General features: G+C 39.1%; 2 long non-coding RNA genes across 13 annotated transcripts in view; one reads left to right on the top strand and one right to left on the bottom strand.

Annotated features, from left to right (window-relative positions):
• Nucleotides 1-21,449, bottom strand: part of LOC140625116 (uncharacterized) — a 97,392-nt gene that overhangs the window by 58,658 nt on the left and 17,285 nt on the right. For 9 of the 12 annotated variants that reach the window (XR_012024489.1, XR_012024494.1, XR_012024491.1 and 6 more), the window contains exons 1-3: nt 20,720-20,944; nt 16,730-16,840; nt 5,712-5,824 (exon numbers count right to left, since the gene is read on the bottom strand). This is a non-coding gene — a long non-coding RNA (uncharacterized lncRNA). Of the gene's footprint in view, nt 1-5,711; nt 5,825-16,729; nt 16,841-19,933; nt 20,169-20,719; nt 20,945-21,449 lie in introns of those variants that run through there. The other 3 variants (XR_012024498.1, XR_012024499.1, XR_012024497.1) reach the window with 2 other exon arrangements.
• Nucleotides 2,875-10,475, top strand: LOC140625119 (uncharacterized). The gene is made up of 4 exons (XR_012024503.1): nt 2,875-2,982; nt 3,454-3,539; nt 4,164-4,264; nt 10,274-10,475. It is a non-coding gene; the product is annotated as an uncharacterized lncRNA (long non-coding RNA).

The raw sequence follows: 21,449 nt of genomic DNA, 5'->3' as shown, positions 1-21,449 counted from the left end.
CCAAACAACTGATTTCCTCTTGATGGGGTTTGATTATAATCCCAACTGACCTCAGATCTGAGATAGCTTCCCGGTTCTAACAATGCCAAGCTGACTGTTCCAGGCCATATGGAATGGAATATTTAAAGAAAAATTACCCTATTTTGTTCTGGGGTTTGTAAATGCTGGTGAGTCTGTTAAAAAACAAATTCACACACACACACACACACACACACAAAACCATCACCTAACATGTATTCAAAGTATACCATATGCCAGATACTGCAGCAAGCACTTCGCACTTCGTATTAACTCAATCTTCACCATGTCTCATTCTACAAAGGACCCTGCTTTGACAAAAGATCACACATTTATTAAGTGGAGAGCAAGTATTCAAACTCAGTCTCACCTGACTCAATAACAGTTTAGCATATAGAAGAATTCAGCAAGCATTACCATTCTCAAATTTCAAATGCTATTATGAAAATCTCTTAGTAAAGAAAATAATAATTAGCTGAAGCCCTGTTCATTTAAGGGGTTAGCTACTTAATCTTTTAAAATAAATCCCCTAGAGATAGTACTGATTTGTGAGAGATAAATGAAATGCAGTTCCACATAAAAGTTACATTTTCAGAGAATAATTTCTAAGAGAGCCAGAAGGCAGTCAATGATGTTGTGCATACACTTAAAATACCACCTCTCTACCTGTTATACACTGTGTGGTCTTCTCTCTCATACCTAATTTTACTTGTCCTCAACAGATGGCCTTTACAGGTCAGATTTAAATGGAGTTAAAGTTTAATTTGCCAACTTGAAGATGTTTATTTCTCAAAAAGACACTTAGGGAGCCCGAGCAACAATCCAAGTAAAAACCACTTGCCCTTTGGAACTCTCCACTTTTGATTTTGGTCCCACAGTGTTCCTAGTAGGCCTGGCTAAAATCCTCAGGTCACTTCTCATTCTCCCTCTCCCTTCACCTGTCAAGTCAGTAAGTCACCAAAGCCTGTGATCAGCCAGTCAGTCATTCATTCATTCATTCATTCATTCATTCATTCATCCCACATCCTTAAGCAGGTTTTTCTTTCTAGATCAACCATCAGATATTACAGATTCCACCAACATCATCCCCACACAATACTGTAAGCCTCTTCATTAGCCTGCCTATTTTTAGTTTCACCTCCCTGATCCATCCCATGCAATTCCAAGACTCACTCCTCAAAATACTACTTTGTGTAATCAGGCTCAATAGTGCTCTTTTTGATGATTCAGAAATATATTAAATCTTTAGCCTAGCACTCAAGAAAGCACAACGGAGGGATCCCTGGGTGGCGCAGCGGTTTGGCGCCTGCCTTTGGCCCAGGGCGCGATCCTGGAGACCCGGGATCGAATCCCACATCGGGCTCCCGGTGCATGGAGCCTGCTTCTCCCTCTGCCTGTGTCTCTGCCTCTCTCTCTCTCTGTGACTATCATGAATAAATAAATAAAATCTTTAAAAAAAAAAAAAAAAAAAAAAAGAAAGCACAACGGAGCCCAACCTGCATTTCCAGCTTTTCTTCCACTGCTGTCCTCCCATACTCACCTCTTTGGTCCAATTTAAATGGTCTACTCATAGTCCCCCTCAAAACAACTTGGATTATCCTGTCTCTGCAATTTTTTTTTTTTTACTTCATTACTCTAACAAAGAAGTTCCTTCCCTCTTACTATCAACCTATATTCACTTTTCCCATCTTTCAAAGTCCAGGTTAGATCCCATTTCCTAGAGGAAACTCCCCTGTCATCCCAAATTAAAAGAGTCCACCCTAAATGTCAAGTATCTAATCCACTTATGTGACACAAAATTATTTCATGGAATTACCAGTTCCTTTTCCACCTGTATATCTTTATTTGAACTAGACTGTAGAAATCTGCAAGTAGGAACTACATCATATATGTTATTAATCCTTTATGACACTTCTTGTTATATATATTTTTATATATATTTATACTCATAATACTACAAATATAGTATATATATATTTGTATATATATGTATATATATATATTCATATGTCTGCTTCACAAAATTCCAATTAACTTATTTTAGGTAGTCCATCTCTTTGTGAGGATTTGTCTCCACAACCCTTAAGGAATAGAGTGATGGCAGCAGATTGGAATTAGGTCGAATTTAGTTTCTATTTTTGGTTGTTACTTAATATTATGCTTTTTTTTTTTCAGAGCCCTAAGGTGAGTTACTGTCTAGTGGCTAAATCAGTTCTGTTCTTCCTCATGTACAGAGTCTGTAATTGGCATAAATGTTCAATTTCTGTGGATATACCAAGTGTCACCCGTCTGAATTTGTGACTCAGATGGATTTTACAGCTCACACAAAGAACAGGGACTCTTTGATGACCAGTGACATCCTTTAAGCTGACAAATCACTTCCTTGTTATCCCTGGCATCTCCCACACCTAGCCCATTAATAAGTGGCAGCTTTAAGAGATGCTGAAAGTTGAGGCAAAAAATGAGAACCAATACTAGTCATTTAAATCCTGACAGCCCTTAGGCAGACTGGATTTTTAAATTAGCCATTCTGAGACAGATAGAGGATTTTGCTGTTAAGATCAAAAAGCAAAGTCCCATAGCTTTCCTGTGTGGTACGTATTAATGCCTGGGAGAAGTTATGACTCGCATAGTGGCTGGTCACATACATTGTGCCTTACTTTCCTCCCCTTAAATGAGTTAACATCTTCCTTAATTTCACTCAGATGAGCATTATTGATATGAATTTTGCCATTTCAGGTTAAATCACCACTGGCAAGGGCCCCGCAGCTGAAATTCAAACATGCCTGGGGAGTCGGGGACTAGGAACCTGGCTGCCAATGTGTTTTTGTCTTGGAGACTGTGGAACCTCTTGGAAGAGAATTCTTGCTAAGAGGGAATCAGACCCAAAGGCTCAACTGATGAACTAGCTTGGTTTCTGCCATTCCAGCCTTCTAGGAACTCATATTCAGGTTCTAAGACGCTGTGAGTAGAAACTAAAAGACAAGGGAGTGTAAGTTACTACTTTGGAAGGACTTCTAATAAAGGACAACCCCCAAAATATAAGAGAGGCATTTCTCCTGCCTCAATTCACTACAAGATAACCCTCAGTTTCAGTGGCAACAGCAGCCCCTAGAAGAGGCAACAGGGCTGCACAAATGCACTGATGCTCATGAGTGTCTGAAAAACACACCCATGTCGCCTTCTCAGAAATACCTGAGCAAGGTTGTAATACTGTTTAGAGGGCTAGATTCCAGCCGTGGCCAGTGACAGTGAAATACGGCAGATTTCTCAGAGTGACTCCATTTTTATTCAGGGCACCTTGAATTAAAAAAAAAGAGATGGTCCCCAATTTATAATAGTTCAACTTAAGATTTTTTGACTCTACAATGGAGCAAAAGCTATACATATTCAGTAAAACTATAATTTGAATTTTGAATTTTGATATTTTTCCAGGCTAGCCACATGCGGTAAGATAACTCTCTTGTGATGCTGGGCAGTGGCAGCGAGCCAGAGTCTCAGACAGCCAGGAGATCACAAGGGTGAGCAACTGAAACACTTACAACCATTCTGTACTCATACGACCATTCTGTTTCTCACTTTCAGTATAGCACTCAATAAATTACATGAGATATTCAACACTTTATCATAAACTAGGTTTTGTGTGAGATCATCTGCCCAACTATAGACTAATAGAAGTGTTCTGAGCACGTTTAAGGTAGGCTAGGCTAAGCTATGATGTTTGGTAGGTTAGTTATATTACATGCATTTTCAATTTACGGTATTTTCAACTTTTGATGGATTTATCAGGCTGTAATCCCATGTAAGTTGAAGAAGATCTGTGAGCTAATGTTTACTGTTTTGAACATGACAGTATTTTTCACTTACTAGTTTATCTGATCCTCAAGTCAATTCTATGAGGTAGGTACTGATATACTTTTTTTCATTTTATAGATAAGAAACCTGAGTCTTAAAGAGATTAATTGGTCTCAAGGCTAGGAGCTGATTGGTGGTAGCCTAGACAGTCAGACTATTTGAATGCTAGGAGGTTCCTGAGCCTAATGGGTAATGACTGAGGTATATGGGCCACTTGCTTGCACTACAGAAGGAGCTACATGGCCTTCTTCTTGTTGTAAAAGCTCAACATAAATTCTTTGTTCCAACAGAGGCCAGAAGTAGTGCAACTATTTAACACTGAGAACCCACTACAGCTAAGTCGGGATCAGGACCCTGTTCTTTAAAATGAGCCATGAATCTCCATAACCAAGTAAGTGGACATCCCAAAGCAGGCAGCTTGACATCCAACAGACTAGTTGAGACAGGTATGGGATTCTTGACAACTCCTACACCTCCCTGCTGCCACGCTGTCTTTGAGCTTCGTGGTAAATTCTCAAAGACGTTAGCACATCTAGGGAGTTCTTATCCCCATGTGGACAGATAGGGACTAAGACAGTGTCCCACTCTGCATGTTGGGAAAAGTTATTATTGGCACTTTTTGGGGCTAGGCCTAGCGGCACTGAAATTTTTCCTGATTTTTCCTAGAAAACCACTTCCTCACTCTGAGTATTAGTCACTGGTGTTAAAAATGAAGGAGTTGGAACAGATCACCTCTGAATTTCTCTGTTGGACTAAGAAAGACTCTCTGGATTAGAAAATTGGGAAAGCAACATTTACATTTTTACCATAAAGCTTTATGAAGGAAAGAAGGAAGGAAGGAAGGAAGAAAGGAAGGAAGGAAGGAAGGAAGGAAGGAAGGAAGGAAGGAAGGAAGGAAGGAAGGAAGGAGAAAGAAAAGAAAAATGAAAAGAGAAGGGGAGTGAAGGGAAGAGAAGAGAAAAAAAGAAAAGAAAGAAAAGAAAAGAAAAGGAGAAAAGAAAAGAAAAAAGAAAAGAAAAATTCAAAAACAAGCTAACAGAAATAATACTTAGAATCTGTGGTCACTGTAAGAAAGACAGAACAGGTAACAGAAAACGAGAGAGAAAAAGAGAGCATCCCAGGGTTAGTAGCTCCTAGAGAGAGGTGAAAAGTTTTCTCCAGGTTTTAACAGAAATAGATTAAACCTTTCTTCAATGTGTTGAGACATCCTGCAGGGCATTTTATGGGCCAAAATAAGTCAGAGCCTTCTCCATTCAAGACCCAAGGTACAAAAGGAATGAGGTGGAGAATACTAGGAAGTTCTGAAAGTGACTCTGTCGGCTGACAATCAGGGACACATTTCTTGACCTTGTAAACAATGGGATTTTTGGATTCATCTCCCTTAGAGGAGAGTTAAACCTTTGTCCCTTAGAATGTTTTAAACTGAGATAGACAAAGAGCTCACTGTTTTAGAAATGCTCTGTATTGTACTAAAGAGCATACTGCAGAGAATGGTCTGATGGGGATCCCCGGTGTAAAGAACTGGGTGACCTATAACTTCTCTATTTTTGTGGATTTCTGCTATCTTAAACCTTTTGCTGCAAGCAGCCAGGTCCCTGAGGAATGGGGAATTGAAATACAACAGGTGGCTTGGCTGGCTCTTTCCAACAGATGTAGAAGAAGCATGCCAAATGTTCCTTCACCAACATCTCTCGGCGTGCTCACATACTCCCCACCACTCCCAGACACCCAAGCACAGGCACATTCAACACACTTTTTCTTCTGTCCTGTACTTCTAGAAGGGCCTACATAGGCAAAGTGAGGAAGACGGTTTAGTAGTGTGCAGTGTTAGAACTCACCATAAGGCAGACACCAGAGGAGACACTGCCATGCTTTTTAGCTCATCATTGCCCTGACGAGGTCCTCAGTTTTGATCAATCTGTAGGAAGTAATGGACAGAGACCAAGGCATCCTGAAATGTAATAACAATACAAGAATACCTTCACTCAGGAATGATTCAGTTCTCTGATAATAAACAAAATAAGCCCCCAACTAGACAAACTGAGCTGAGATTATGTTATTGTCTATTACAACTTTAATACCATATAAGTTTTATAACATCAAATCTTAGAAAAGGCCAAAAGATTAAAAAAGAATAAAAAGAAAGAAAGAAAGAAAAGATAATGTCAAAAGATGATTTAGGGAAAGTCAGGGCAAGGTGCGTGGGGGAGGGGAGGATCACGTAATTCCCATTTTCAAATGCCATCACATTTTTACTGAATTGTTTAGTATGCACTAAATAAAATAGTGTCCCTTCACCCATGGGGCTTTCAGCTTACAAGAGAAAATGTACGTTCAAACATCCAATTATAATAAAAGAGGACTTTTAATAATAAGAGAGGACTTTCCTTATCAAGGCAAACAGGCATGATAACACACAGGATGGAAAGATTCTCACTGTAAGGGACTAGTGAGGGCCATCAGAGAAAGCTTCACAGAAGGAGGAGGTTGAGGAAGAGGAAGAGGACTATACATTTTTTTCTTACTTAATAGTCGTATTATCCCCAATTTGCAGTTGAGGAAATCAAAGCTCAAAGGGATTAAATAACTTTCCCAAGATAGTGAAGCTGCAAGAGACAGATATTGTGCCCAAGATTGTTGATGTCCTTCCGTCATACCTTGGATGACCCTTGGATGGATCCATCAAGAGTGAAAGGTTTTAGTAACAAGACAGAAAGATCAACATGAGTAAATACACATGGGGTGAAAATGCATTGCAAACTTGGTGAACTTTAAGAAATCGAAGGAGGTAGAAGCATCAAATGAGTAAGTAAGTATATACAGAAGATGAGGGCAGAAACACTTTAAAGTGACACATGGATATAAAAGGTTCAAGTCTTAGAAAAACAGAAATCACAGGCCACTCTTCCAGTTGCCTAGGTCTCCCTCTCTCAGATTAGGCTTGGTTTAGAAAATGCCATGGCATTGGGGGCATGTGTGTTAGATACTCGATTCTCACTGGGTGACAATCATGACTGTTCTTTTAACACTGAGATGAGGGATGAATGGAATATTTTAAAGTTTGACTTATTATATGACTTGAAGATAGAGAAAGAAAAGGGGAAGAAAGATGAGAATGGGACAGGAGAGCCTGGTGAAATCAAATCCACAGATTATCCTAAATCCATCATGTGCTTACAGAGCCTGTAAAGCACTTGAAATTCTATCACTGGCACATATTAACCTATTGCCAAAGCTTTGGAAAATGGAGCAGAAGGAAGAAGCATTTTGTGTACATAATTTGTACAAAAAATATCAGAAAAATGAATCTCTCTTTGGCTGCTGCCAGAAATTGAACTTTGTATGGAAACTTCAAATTTCAGCCTAATCTTTAGACTTCTCAAAATACTTTATCTGTTGACTCAATTTATTTTCAGGCTACAATTACACCAAATATGTGGTCTACAAAATGTACACTTAGTATAATGTAATGACTGTAGTCAACCATCGCCACACTACATGATAAAATCCTTCTATGCATGATAAACAAATTAACTCAGCAAATGTCCAACTTGGTCTTTTCGAAGATCACATTTCTTACTCAAAGAACAAATCTGGATATATTTTCCTTAGTACTACATTACTTCCAGAATATAAATTTTCCTGTCTATATGCTTCATTATCTTTATAAATATCAAGCAAAAGTGCTTTTCATATCTCCCTGCTAAGCGGAGACCAATCCAGAAATTTGCTGGGTTTCTACTGACCCAGTAAATGTAAGACAGAAATCTAAAGGCTCTTCACATTGTTTATGCTGAAAATGTATCAGATTCTATTCTGAAAGTACACTGACCTATAAAAAGTATTTGTCTTGCTCTGGTAAATAGGGGCTCTATGTAAATGGATATCTCAGTTTGAACTGAAGTTTACTTTGTTCTAATTAGAACTGATGTATCAGATCACTTAATGATGTCCTTGTTACACGGAGAATCATCCATTCCCCAACTTGTCTACACTGCAGCATATGGTACTTCACTGAATGCAAAATGAATAAAGAAAGTAGAATTTTTTTTAATCCTACAAAATTGAATAAATCTCTCTGAAGATAGATCATAACAAAGAGAAAGTCTGTTGAAGTTGCCATTCTCAAAAATGCATTCCTCAGAAATAAGAATACCAAACAATGTTCACAGTGGATTTTGTCCAATCTTGCAGCCCATAAGATCAAGAATCCAAAGGCACTCTGGAGATTCAAACGCCAAGATAAGGAACTCTATCAAGACTGCAAAACCTTGTTCAAAACTTACAAGGGTATTCGGAACCTGAATTTTAATTTAGCATTCTTTCAGAATAATTTTCTTTCACTTCCTCTCGCTGTTTGCTCTGCTGATGCCCCTTGAAAACAGCTCAAGTGGCACCTCTTTGCAAGTCCTCCTCTAATTACCCAGTTCCACTTAAACATCCCCGCTCTGTGCTCCCAGAGCCCCTTACGCACAACCCTAAAGCTCCTTACTCTATTGGTAGTCTGCGGCTTGTCTGCTTGTCCTTTGGGAGAAGAAGATGACCTATCCACCTTGTTTTCTTATTGCCTCGCTCACTATCTGGGACAGAGTAGCTGCCCAGTATGCTTCTTTGAATGAATAAATGACAAATGAGCAATATATCTATCCATATAATAGGAAGATCATTTTGTACATATGTTCAAAATTGCATCCTCGGACTTTTCTATTTATTCTCTGCCCTATATTTTAATATACAAAGACATTCTAATTTTGGTCTCTGAATATAATCTGGCACATTTGACTTTCAGCACTATGATTTCCACCAGGCAACATATCGCACCAAAATGTGAAGAAATACAAAATATACACATATTTTACCTAAATATTACTTGAAACAATGGCATGGGCTTACGAGCACAGTGATGAATTTATAATCTGAAATTCAGTGATTGTGTTCCACTGTGACTTGGGTATATAATTCTTTCTTCAGGCAAGGGCTGTCAATAGGCAGCTTCGAAAAATAATGAATGTTTGCAGTAATAATTTCATGGGTTGACTGAAACTTAATAGCTTTTATTTCCAATTTAGACTTGTGATGTGTTCCAGTAGAAACAGTCTCAAATGAAATATAGTCTAATACAGTACTATTTAACCCTCTCTTATTTTGTTAATCCTCTGTTGCTGTTTTATTTGGTTTTGTGTTTATAGTCCTAGCAGACTGAGTTAGCCATCTCACTTTTTACTTTGCTGGCTCAGCCCTTCTCCATTTACTCTCCATCACCCAGAAGATGGATGTCTGATGACTAATTATCTGATTGATGAGGACCCTTGCTTCAACTCACTAATGCCAACCTCCCTCTTCACCCTATACTATTCAGTATTGGGCACATGAGAAACAAAAAAAGACTAAGTCTAGATAAGTTCACCCTGCTTATTGTCAACAGGTCTAATTGGGGACATTAAGATTCTCAAATTAATAAAAATCTTTGGTATTGGTAGCTATGGAAAAGTCTAACTGCTAGGAATATGGAATTTGATGGGCTTGAGTTTTCAGACCTACGGTATAAAGACAACTGAACAACTTGTCATTACATACAGAGTACAATTAGCATTTTGAGAAAGGCAGAAAGGAGGCAAAAACTAGGCTGGTACTGAAACCCTTGGATTGCCAAGAGTATGATATACAACAGAACATTTGTTAAAATAATGACACTTATTTAGGATATGCATGAGGTTGACTTGGGATGGTTTTCGAAATTACAGTGTGTATCTACCCTAGAACAAATGAATCAAAAACTCCAGTGTTAACCTTGACACAGCATTTTAAAAGCAATCAAACTCTTGGGTCTGGCACATATTTCTGGGTTTGGTGCACACTTCTGATAATAAACTATTTCTTAACAATTCTCCAAATAGTGCCAAAACCAAATAATTTGATGGGAAAAAAACAAAAAACACAAAATGGCTTCAGGTGGTTAAAGAACAAAAATTCTCTAAATTCTCTGTCATGGTACTCATGGCAACAATGTTACTATGTTTTTTTGTGATATTAATGGACAGAGAAGTATCAAAAGGCACAGACTTGATCTGCAAAAGAACAGGTCAAGTCAATAAATATAGTAAATACCTTGAATCATCTTTTATCTAAACTAACCCCCCCCCCAAAAAAAAATCACATAACTCACATAACTTCACCAAGAGCTTATTTTTAAACCCAATGAATAAACCACTGTGGATAATGAGAGTTCGTTTGGTGTTCCCTCTTGTCTACTCTAGAATTAAAGAGGTGCTAATACAAATCTAGTAACTACATAATCTACGAAGGGAAGCAATAATGTTATTAAACCACACCATTTTAAAATATTGTAGAAACTAATATAAAAGATGTGATGAACCAGAGGATGTTTCTTTTCTTCCAGAATTGATGCCAAAGTAATTGAGAGCAAAAGGATGAGAGCAGCAGCACCAGAAGAAAGAAATTTTCAATAGAAACATAACATCTGGATGGGATCGATAAAAGAAAAAGGTTGGTCTCTTTGGTTCAAGTAAATGACTCCTCTGCAGAGTTACAATATAAGGGACAGAGGAGCCAGAGTTGACCTCTTTGCCAGAATAAATGATTCCCTGGACAAAAATCAAGAATGCTTCCATGTTCTCAACAGTACTCATCATCTTGCTGGCCTTCCGTCAATGTTAATAATTATAACATGTCTGTCCCTACTGTGACCTCTGAGAGGACCTGTCTTCCAAGTCCTTTCTCTTGAGAAGAGCATCCCGATCCCTCTGCTCCAGGGCCAGCCCACTTCCTTTGGCAGGGATGGCCGTCATCCAGATCCAGACCATTCCTGCTGGCAGCTCTTGTCTGGATCCAATTGGCCTCAGCTGGAGGCCCAGATGGCTCATTCCTTATTCCTCAGCAGGGTTTCAGCAGCATCCACCCCTTCCGGGTCTCTCTGCCATTAGTGCCATCAGGCCTTGAATGTTTTCCCTAAATCCTAACAGCAGCTTAGTAAAGCATGTAGATCTTATTCCCATTGAATAGACAGCAAGAGAAGGAAGATAGCTTCAAAAAGCATACAATATCTTTGTAAATGAGTGATGTCCAATTGTGAAGTGTTCTGAAAGCCAGTTTTTATTTACAGCATTTCCTGCAACTGTAAATAACCTTTATATATCTATATCTATCAATACCTGTTGATTTATCCATCAATTGTCAGATCAGACTGACAGATGGACAGAAACTGAAAAATACCATATACAGATAAAGATACAGGCATAAAAAGAGAGACAGAGATAGAATATATAAATATCCATATTACAGCTACAACTACATAAATATAGACATAAATTTTTTAAACACAGATACTCTGCTTAAAATATTATAATAGATAAATCTGTATCTATGTTCATCTACCTATATGAACATTTTTAAGAGTTTCTGACAATTTGTCAGTTGACCTATGGTTGCCATGCTATATAAGATTTTCACCAAAATTAAAGAATATAATTGGATGATTTGACTTAAAATACAGACTCTATGCCAAATGCAAAACTCAGTCTGGGAGATTTGCTAAGGTAGCCAAAACTGAGGATATATTTTACTTTATTTGAAATACATATCTGGGATGATATGAGTTGGGTAACAGAGGGGCACCTGGGTAGCTCAGTTGGTTGAGCATCTGACTCTTCATTTTAGCTCAGATCTCAGTCCCAGGATCATGAGTTCAAGCCCCATGCTGGGCTCCACACTGGGCATGGAGCCTTGGGTTACAGAGACTTGGTTCACTCTGTGAACCCAACAAGCCTTTCAGTTATCTTCCAGAACAGGTGAAGTGAGAAAATATGCTAGTTTCCTAGGGCTCCTGTGACAACTTACCACAAACTGAGTGGCTTAAAACAAGAGAAAGTTGTTCTTTCACAATTTGGAGACTAGAAGTCTGAAATCAGGGTGTTGGCAGGGCCACGCTCCCTCTGCAGGCCCTAGAGAGGAATCCTCCCTTGTGTCTTCTGGCTTTTGGTGGTTGCTGGAAATGCTTCCCACTCCTCCATTTATGGTAACATAAATCCAACCTCTGCCTCAGTCTTCACATGCCTTGTTCTTCATGTATCCTCTGTGTCCTCAAATCTTTCTCCCCTTATAGAGACACCAGTTATTGGATTTAGGACCCACTCTCATCCAGTATAATCTCATCTAACTTGACTACATCTGTGAATATTGAATCCCAAATAGGTCATATTTCCAAATAAGGTAACAGAGGTTCAAACTTTAACATATCTTTTAGGGGGACACAAACAAGCAACAGGAACCATTTAGCCAACATGAGTAGAGATCCACATTATGACAGGCACTAATACCAATCTGGAGAGATAGGCCCCAAGCTATAAATTGCTATGAACACAAAAAATAGAGCTGTAAGTAAGACCCTAAAAAGGATAAAGAAAAAAATATTATTCAAACTAAGATACTTTTTGATAGTGAAAGTGGATGCAATGTATAATTATATTAGGACAACAGGAATAAACCAGCACTATCCTGAACAAAGTAAAATATATATTTACCCTAGCCCTAAAAGGAAAAGTCACATTAGACTCTTGAATTATTTTGCTTTTGAGTTGCTTCTCAAATGGGCAACTTCACACATAAGGTGCTCTAGAGTGAGGCACAGCAAGGATTTATATATTTAATCATAGATAATAATTTCTTTCGAGTGACACTAATTTATTGAAAGAAACTATTTATAAACACTAAGATGTATTATTTTTGTTTATCTAATAATCTGCAACTGCTTTAGCTGTGAATTTTTTCATGTACTTGTAAATAGAGACTTAGGTACATGTAAGTCTCAATTTCACCTTCAGTGTATGCTGGTTAGGAGCTCCCAAAGAACAGTTCTTATGTTGTCTTTCCTCAGTATATTTGATCACATCTGGCAGGAATGTTACTGGTTATTTTCCCCGAATCTTGTTTTCTCACACCAGCAAAATTAAACCCATCATCTAAATCCTTAAGAATAGAGTGGGGGTGGGCAGCCCGGTTGGCTCAGTGGTTTAGCACCGTCTTCAGCCCAGGGCGTGATCCTGTAGACCCGGGATCAAGTCCCAAGTCAGGCTCCCTGCATGGAGCCTGCTTCTCTCTGCCTGTTTCTCTGCCTCTGCCCCCCCGCCCCCTGTCTCTCATGAACAAATAAATAAAATCTTAAAAAAAAAAAAAGAATAGAGTGGGGGACTGAACAATATGTGCTTAGCTATCCAAAGTCACTGAAATTCAAATGCAATAACAGAGTGAGAAATTTTAGTTTTGCTTTTATTTTTGTATAAGAAGAATGTAGGGGAAATAAACCTCAACCAGCTGATAGTTTATCTTAAGAAGTAGGTCAGCTCACAGAATGAAAGGATGACTGTTTAATTAACTAGAAGCTTGCAACCCCAAAGTGGGCAAACCACTGTGTTTGTCTTTTTAGAGATTAGCTTTATCAACATCTTACATATCTGCTGGGTCCTAGCTAATAACAATCAATTACATAGTTTGGAGCCCCTCGATTACCTCCCCACAATGTTAGGCACTAGGGTAGCTATGTAAAAATAAAACACATCCACAGACATTTTTGTTGAATATTCAGGATATACTTACCCACCTAACTACAAAGGTAATAGCAAACTGGTGACCCTATCTAAAACTAAGAGTGACTTAAAGCCGAATGCCAATCAGTATGGACTAGAACGACAAAGTAACTCACAGAATGAGTGTTCTAGGTACTGCTCCTTGAAGATGACAAGATTGGAGAAAATCTCTCAAGAGAGAAAGAGAGTGTACAAGAGCACAAAGGAGAGAGAAAGGAGCTAACATTACTGATAACTATTATGTGCCCGTCAGAGTGCTGAACACCTTCCTTGCGTGATCTAGTGTGACCCTCACAGCAAGTATAAGTGACAGAGGAACCAGTTAAGTGACAGAGCTGGAAGGCAGCAGAGGAAGTATCTGAGCCAAGATTCTCTGAATCCAGAACATACTCTTGTGCCATGCTCCTCTGTGGCACCTATTCCACCAAGTAAGGAGACTGGCCTGGGAGCAATCCAGGCCTGAGAGCTGGAAAGGAGAAGACCCTCAGCATAGGGAACTTCAGCATTCTGGAGGACCTCTTCAGGAAATGGTCACCACAATGAGGTGGTTTCCTAATTTGGACACTGGCACGTAATCTTCATTTTCTCTTCTACAGACATTTAAAAGAATCACTCTAAGATTTTGGTTACAAGAAAATGTGCAGGGGGAAGAAAGTGACTTTACACAGCTGTCTGTGGGAGTAATTTTTAGCAGCTTGAATTTATATTAAAATAAGCTATAATGTAAGTGTAAATGTGATGAGTCAGTATACTGCCATTTTGTACATTTCAGGGCCATTTTTCTCTACTTGTTTGACATGATTCACCAGATTCTTTTTTTCCTTTCACACAGAAAGAACCATACAAGAAGGAATGGGAAAAATAATCACTTAACTCCTTCTAAAAGTTGTTCAGCTTAGCTACACACTCAGGGGTCAACGTTTCAAAAGTTTTCAAATCATTATTGTGCAGGCAGCCTATAGAAGAACGACTAATTGCCAAAGGGCAGGAAAGTCTGTTGGATTAAGAAATGCCTTGGACTAACAGAACTTTTAATGTATGCTTTCTCATTAGTGGATAAGAATCTATGAGTTTCTTAGTTCACAATGATAAAAGGAGTTATTGATGCCATCTCTTTACCTCTACACATGGGACCTTGTTTCCACTGGTTAATTAGTGTTGGTAAAGCCATGTGAAATCCTAAGATAAAAAGGCTATATATATTATACACATGAGATGTTGGTAAATGTGTCATCAGAAGCATTATTTGAATTTTCTTAAACTGAAATATGGATTCTGCTTAAGGCGCTTCATGTACTTCAAGATGAGAATTCCAGCAAAGTAAATTTTATACTCATTAAACTTAAGGTTTTAGTCAGGTGAACTCATGTGGCTAAACATGTGTAAAGGTGTTCTCCCTTGGTTCAAACTGTGCAATGCATCTACTCACAAACAGGTTAAGAGCAAAACAACTGGGGATCCCTGGGTGGCTCAGCGGTTTAGCGCCTGCCTTTGGCCCAGGGCGCAATCCTGGAGTCCCGGGATCGAGTCCCACATTGGGCTCCCTGCATGGAGCCTGCTTCTCCCTCTGCCTGTGTCTTCTGCCTCTCTCTCTCTCTCGAATGAATAAATAAATCTTTAAAAAAAAAAAAAAGAGCTAAACAACTTTGCTTCCTCTGTAATTGACTAGAAAAAGAAAAAGGGAGAGGTTAAAAAAAAAAAAAGTTAAATGTTTTTCCAAGATTGTGGAACAGTAAAAGCCCCCCCAATCTCCCCCCTCAATCAGAATACTGGCAAAGATGAAGAGTTTTACCATGTACTAGACTCTATGCCAGGCATTCAAGGCACACCCTGACCACGACAGCCGAGGCTTGCAGTCTAGCCAGGGAGGCATAGAGGTATGTCAGCGGTGAGGACAAAATATGGTAACTGATGAGGAGACTCCTCTCAGACTTGGAAGTAGTCTGAGCCATACCCTCAAAGAAGTTAAATCCATTTGGGCAGACAAAACCAAATTGAGAATAGAGCAAGAGCTAATGATATGGTAAAGAAGCGTGCAAAGATCAAATCACTAGGGGCAAGGGTACATCACTTCTCTGCCTCCTCTCTCCGACACCCCCTGTGCACCATGAAAGTTTTTGCGAAAATGAAGAGCAGGATATCCATAGTGATGCAAGCTCCTTGAAAGAGGTTTAACATTTGTCTGAATATAAGTATGCTCTCTGGATCTCTCGCAAGAGGAAGAGGTAAATCAAAATTGCACAAGGAAATATGAGTGAGTGTCAGTTATTTGACTGAAGGCAGGAGCACGTGGTAAAGAAGCCACATGGCAAATGCATCAGGTAACCTAGGAGAGGGCAGGAGCTGGTCAAGAATCTGGTGAGTCAAACATGTGGCCCTTTGATCTGAGTGGGAGTTCAGTAAGTGGACCAGAAAATTGCAACAGGAGGTATAATAGTAAAGAGAATAATTTTACTTTTCTCTAGGGAAATTCTAAGACCTAATTACAAAACTATTGGGGTAAAAGTGGGTCCCAAGATCCTTTTAAATGTCAAATCTCTCCTAACACTGTACAAGTTGTAGTCAGAAACCCAGCTGTTTCTATCACCAGGAAAGAGGCAAAATAAGACTGAGGCAGCTACATTAATTTTAATGCACTATCCAATGCACTGCTCACTCGAATGGGTCGGCTTCCATAAAAGGATTGCTTATCAGACACTTGAGTTAATCTAGTGGTCAGAGACTTCATGATCTTCTGTGTACCCCCCCTTTGTTGGTGTGGACTCAAGTGTTGCTTTTCTGGGAATGAGGATCACATCACTGTGATCTGGGAAGCTGTCTCTGGGAAGGGCCACCAGCAAGAGGATGGCCAGGATTAGGTGGGCCCACGTGCTGATGAGCATGTGTGATTATGCACGTCAGAAGTACAAAGACAGAACAGAGATGAGGAAGGAAAAGGAGTGAAGGGAATAGAATGAGCCAGATAAAAGTGTAGAGGAGAAAAAAAAACACACACACACACAGGGGAAAAAAATGAAAGGAAAAGAGAGGGCAACAAAAGTATAATAAGGGCTGAGAGTGAAGAAACGACTCGTTAAATGGAGTAAGGAGATGATCGTTTATGAAAGTTTTTTATACATAGCAGCATTGTTTCCAGCCCACATGTATATGTAGTTTTTAAAAATCTGACTGGAAAGATCACCTTGAGTTTATAAAAGGGTTCCCTGCAGGGGAGGAGCAGAGAGAAGAACGGGACTAAGTGAAGCCAACGTTACCTATGCATAAGTCAAGAGCATCACGTGAAAATAGCTCCAGTTTTAAATTCCAGGTGGGCTCATGCGTGTTTGTTGTATTAGTCTCCACAGTTGTATGGTGTCTGTTTAACTCTTCAAAGTAGAAAAAGGAGAGAAGGAGAGATGAAAAGGGTTTTGATGACAAAGTACAAAGCATCCAGGTACATGGTCTACCAGCTAATTACCAGCCAAAGGAGGCAGGCAGGTACTTAATGGCTCAGCATTCTGAGAGTGACTGGAGGGCAGCTTCCCACCCAGGAGAATGATCTTCGTGTTCCTCCTGCTTTTCCCACCACCATCTCCAAGAACCCCTCTGGCTCCTCTGCTCTCTATCAGTGGTTTGGCTTTGTTTACTTTCTGAGGTTGCTGATTACCTGATGCGTTTCTGTCAGCTGAAATTTACAGACACATTACCAGGCTTGCCAGGCACTGCGAGCTACAAGACAAGAATTTCCTGAGGAGGAAAGTGCAGGGTGCACTGCTGGGGAGGCTTTTATTCCCTTCTGAGCAAGGTGGTGTGTCCTAGCTCTGTTAATGCCATTAGTGTGACCTGTTAAAAAACCCTCACTAAAATTATTGTTCATCAGGTGCCTGCATTTCTGAATGGCAAATTGTCTTCTAAGCCAAGAAATAATAATATAATAGATACTGGGGGGCTTTTTCTCTTTTTAATATAATAGACACTTGTAACACAGAATCTTACTAATAGGTTTTGTTTACCAAGCATGAGAAGCTTTTCATATCTCAGGGAAGGGTGTGGAGTTAAATATTCCAGCCAACAGGTTACGCAGGCTCTGAATTATCGCAGAGCTGAGAAAAAGAAACTGAGGAGCTTTGAAAGACAAATGAATACAAGAAAGTACATTAAAAAGGATTGATTTGTTTATTTTATTGTGATGGGGCTACAGTAGCCCAAAGGAGTGGACAGGTTAATCAATTGCCTGAGGTCACATATGATGAGGTTAGTAGCATATAGAATCAATGGCTAACCCTACATCTCAAGGGGAAAAGCAATGACATGTAGGGTGGCTTTTAGATATCCTTCAGGCACAAAGGGGAGCCTTAAATACAAAATCCCACAGTCTGAGAAAGTTTCATTGCAGGTTAGAGGTAAAATGGGATTCTATGATTTAAGAAGTACCTGGTATTTTTTGTATATTTATCTATTATAAGTCATGTCAATACCCACTATCAGCATACTGGCCCCATCTTACCAGAAATGAAACTAGGTAAAAAGTGGCTAAGGGTCACAAAGCAATGCAGATTATAAATTATCACTTCTAGGCCTGTTGCTTAGCTACCAAACCAGCCTGTCTTCTTACCCTTACACTGCCGGCAAGCATCATCTGCTGTTATTTAAATATACTTGAGCAAATGCTGAAGTTAGAGACCAAGAAATTATTATGTAGATACAATTAACTGAAAGAAAAACTCTCGAGTGCTTAAGATAAAATCGACTGCCTGGCTGAGAGTGTGCAAGTACTGAAAGGGTGAACTGTGGCTCTGGAGTATTTCTGGTCCACGGGTAGAAATTTCACTAGTAGAACTGGAAGCAAAGGAACAATTGATCATTCACCTGAAAGCAACTGACAGACAGCACTGTCTCTTTGGTGGTTTTGTGCTAAAGAAGAGACTGGTTTGTTTCCTGTCTGATAGGAATTGACAGTTCAGCTGCCAATCTTCTAGCCTCATTATAAATACATGCTATATACATGACCATGTGCACCCAATCCATGTGGAATACACACAAAGAGAGAAATGTCACTCCCAAGTATGTTTACAGAGGCATTAATTTAAGGAAATAATTGGTACCTTGTTTGACATGGTAACACCCAAGGATTGCATAACCATGTTACAGTTCTCATTATCAAAGGAGTGAAAGAAAGAAAGAAAGAAAGAAAGAAAGAAAGAAAGAAAGAAAGAAAGAAAGAAAGAAAAATTGAAACAAGAACTGGAGTTCTGGCAGATGCTTCTCTTGTATGATTTTTTTTCCTGAACAGTATAAAATGCAGATGCAAATGAAAAGTGAATGTTTAAATGTGTTTTGTATAAATGTGCGGAGTAAACATGTCGAGTGGCTGAATTAGTTGCATGTGTTGAGAGAGAAGTGTGATACCATCTGAAGAGCTAAAATTGGAGGTGAGCAATGACAATGACCGAGAAACAAATTGTCTAGGTGTTAGTTTCAATAAAAAAAGATGAGAAACAGAGCAGGGAGGCTAGAAAGAAGGTAGGGGAACATTCTGATCAAATTATGTTTGATCAGGGTTTGAGAGGTGCATGGGGAAAGGAAGGTGGGCTCAGTGCACGATCAAGGGAGGGAAGAGACAGAGAAGATCATACCAACATACTCTAATAAGCAACCGAATAAATGTTAATTTTAAGTTAACCTACAATGGTGATATTAATACAAGGAAAGTTAAATGCGTAGATGCAAGCAGCATATTAGATAAAGAAGCATGCTATTTGGTAACTAAGAGAAAACTAAATGCTCATATCATGACAACTTAGTTATCCAATTGGTGTCCCAGGAAGTCATCCTAGAATAATGAAAGCTTAACCCTTAAATCCCATTACAAAACAACATAATCATTTTGTTGAAATTCTGACTGAGATGTACAAATATCCTCCCTGATCATTTAAACATACAGAATAGGATTTACCCTTTTCTTAGTAACACAGAGTCTTTCTCATGAGCATCATGCTGATGTTCTCAATGTATCAAGGCCATTGATGACTTGGGACTTTAGCCTGGACTCACTGAATTTCTCCAACCTACCAGTCTATCCCAGTTGCCAGTTTTTAGCATCTCTTCCCTTATGTGGTAAGTCCAATGGTATGGAGGGCAGCCTCTACACTGAATGACCTCAGACTCTATTGCTCCAATTACTTAATCAGTTTCTTCCTTTGTCCCTGGGCTGGTTTCTTATACATCCTTTGCTCACTCTCTGGTTGGAACCTAACATGAAGTAAAGACTGATGGGGAGAAATTAATTTTAGTCATTTTATGGCATACTGACTCACAAAGGGAAAATGTGGTTCTACTCTACCAAGTAGCAAAATGTGTGAGATTCATGCATGGGCTGTATTCTCATTTAAAGATACTTTCTGCCAAGTATTAAATAGTGAAAATTATATTCCACCTAATAGATAAGGCAATGGGGTGCCTTGGTATTATCACCTTACCTTCTTTCAACTCTGATTTTCCCTTTACACTTGCCCTTGCTTAGACTTCTCATACTTAGCTTTGGTCATTTTCCAATTTTTCACATTGCTATTTCATTGCTGGAGCCAAAGCTCCAAAGAAGCCTGCTTGTTTTGCAGTCCAAGGTAAGATGTACACAAAAATAGCACTTTTATAAAACAGGTTACCACTTTAAATACAAAATCTTCCATGACTACTTCTTGTCCATTTTTCCTTCTTTCAGAAAAGAGAGGCAGGAAAGGTTATATGAAATGAGGTAAAGCATTTCCTCCCTTGAGAATCTGCTTGCTCAATAACTTAAGCTCTCACTACCACACCTAATACTCCCTTTGGTATCAATGTCTTAGGTATAAGATACAGCCACACTGGCTGTGGAGGTGTACCCAAGCTTAACACAGATGACCTGGATGCCTCAAGGGAGAGTTTTCCACACTTCCCTCTGAAATTAGTAGGCATAGATAAATGACTTCTCTTATTTCAGAAGGAAAGAGAATTCTGGGTTTGTCATTTGGCTTTGTTTTGTTTCTGTCCCTTACTTAAAAGGGATGTATCTTGTACTCAGCAGTCAGAAAAATTTCTCCCTTGCTTAGGCATGTCTGGAAATAATGACAAAGAACCAGAGACAAAGAGTTAGATGAAAAGTCTTCATGCATTAATAACTAGACATGAGAAAGACCCTCCAACTAAAAGGACAACATAGATCTCAAGGAGGCTGGAAAGAGTATAGAGAAGACTAGATAACCAAAAAGCAAGAATGAGTTACTGACCTAGACTCAAGCAAGAGAGATACTACTCATCCCTGAAGTAGTAGAAGCAGCTGCTGGCCAAAGGACAAGCTGTCCTTATATGATGTTTGACTGATAAGAAGATGCCTCCAACTCAAAGTCCTCTAACTTTCTGGGGTTACTCTTCCTGTAAGTTATATTTTAAATAGCTCAATCCTCCATCCTTCATAATCCTGTGAGGATTTTATACATGTCACAAGAACTGTGTGAATTACTACAGTCAGATGATCTCATAATCCCCTCTTCTTCTGCATCATAACAAAACCAGCAATCTAAAATTGAATGTCACACGTCTGTGTTTTTAAAGTCCTTTAACCAATCTTGGTCACCACAGAAATTTCTCAATGGAAAATCTTTCCTCTCTAAGCTCCACTTCTCAACAAATTGCTGTATCACCCACCATAAGCATCCTTAAACTTCCCCTTTTTGTAGTGTCCCTAATCTGTATCTTCCAGGCTAAGTAACCTCTAGATTCTCTTTCATGTAGTTATTTAATGCTCAGCTTTGCCTTCTACTTCATAATCATAACTGCACACTGGACTCACCTGAGAAGCACACAGCATACCAATGTACAGTCCCCACCCTACACCAAATAGACTATAATCTCTGTGAGTGAGGCCAGAATATCATTATATTTTAACAGCTCCCCAGGTGATTCTAATGTACAGCTCGAGTTGAAAACTTTTCTAGCTCAGTGCTTCTTAAGCTTTAA

Source organism: Canis lupus, chromosome 35, assembly GCF_048164855.1.
Source record: "Canis lupus baileyi chromosome 35, mCanLup2.hap1, whole genome shotgun sequence".
Classification (NCBI taxonomy): domain Eukaryota; kingdom Metazoa; phylum Chordata; class Mammalia; order Carnivora; family Canidae; genus Canis; species Canis lupus.
This window is presented reverse-complemented; position numbering and strand designations above follow the sequence as displayed.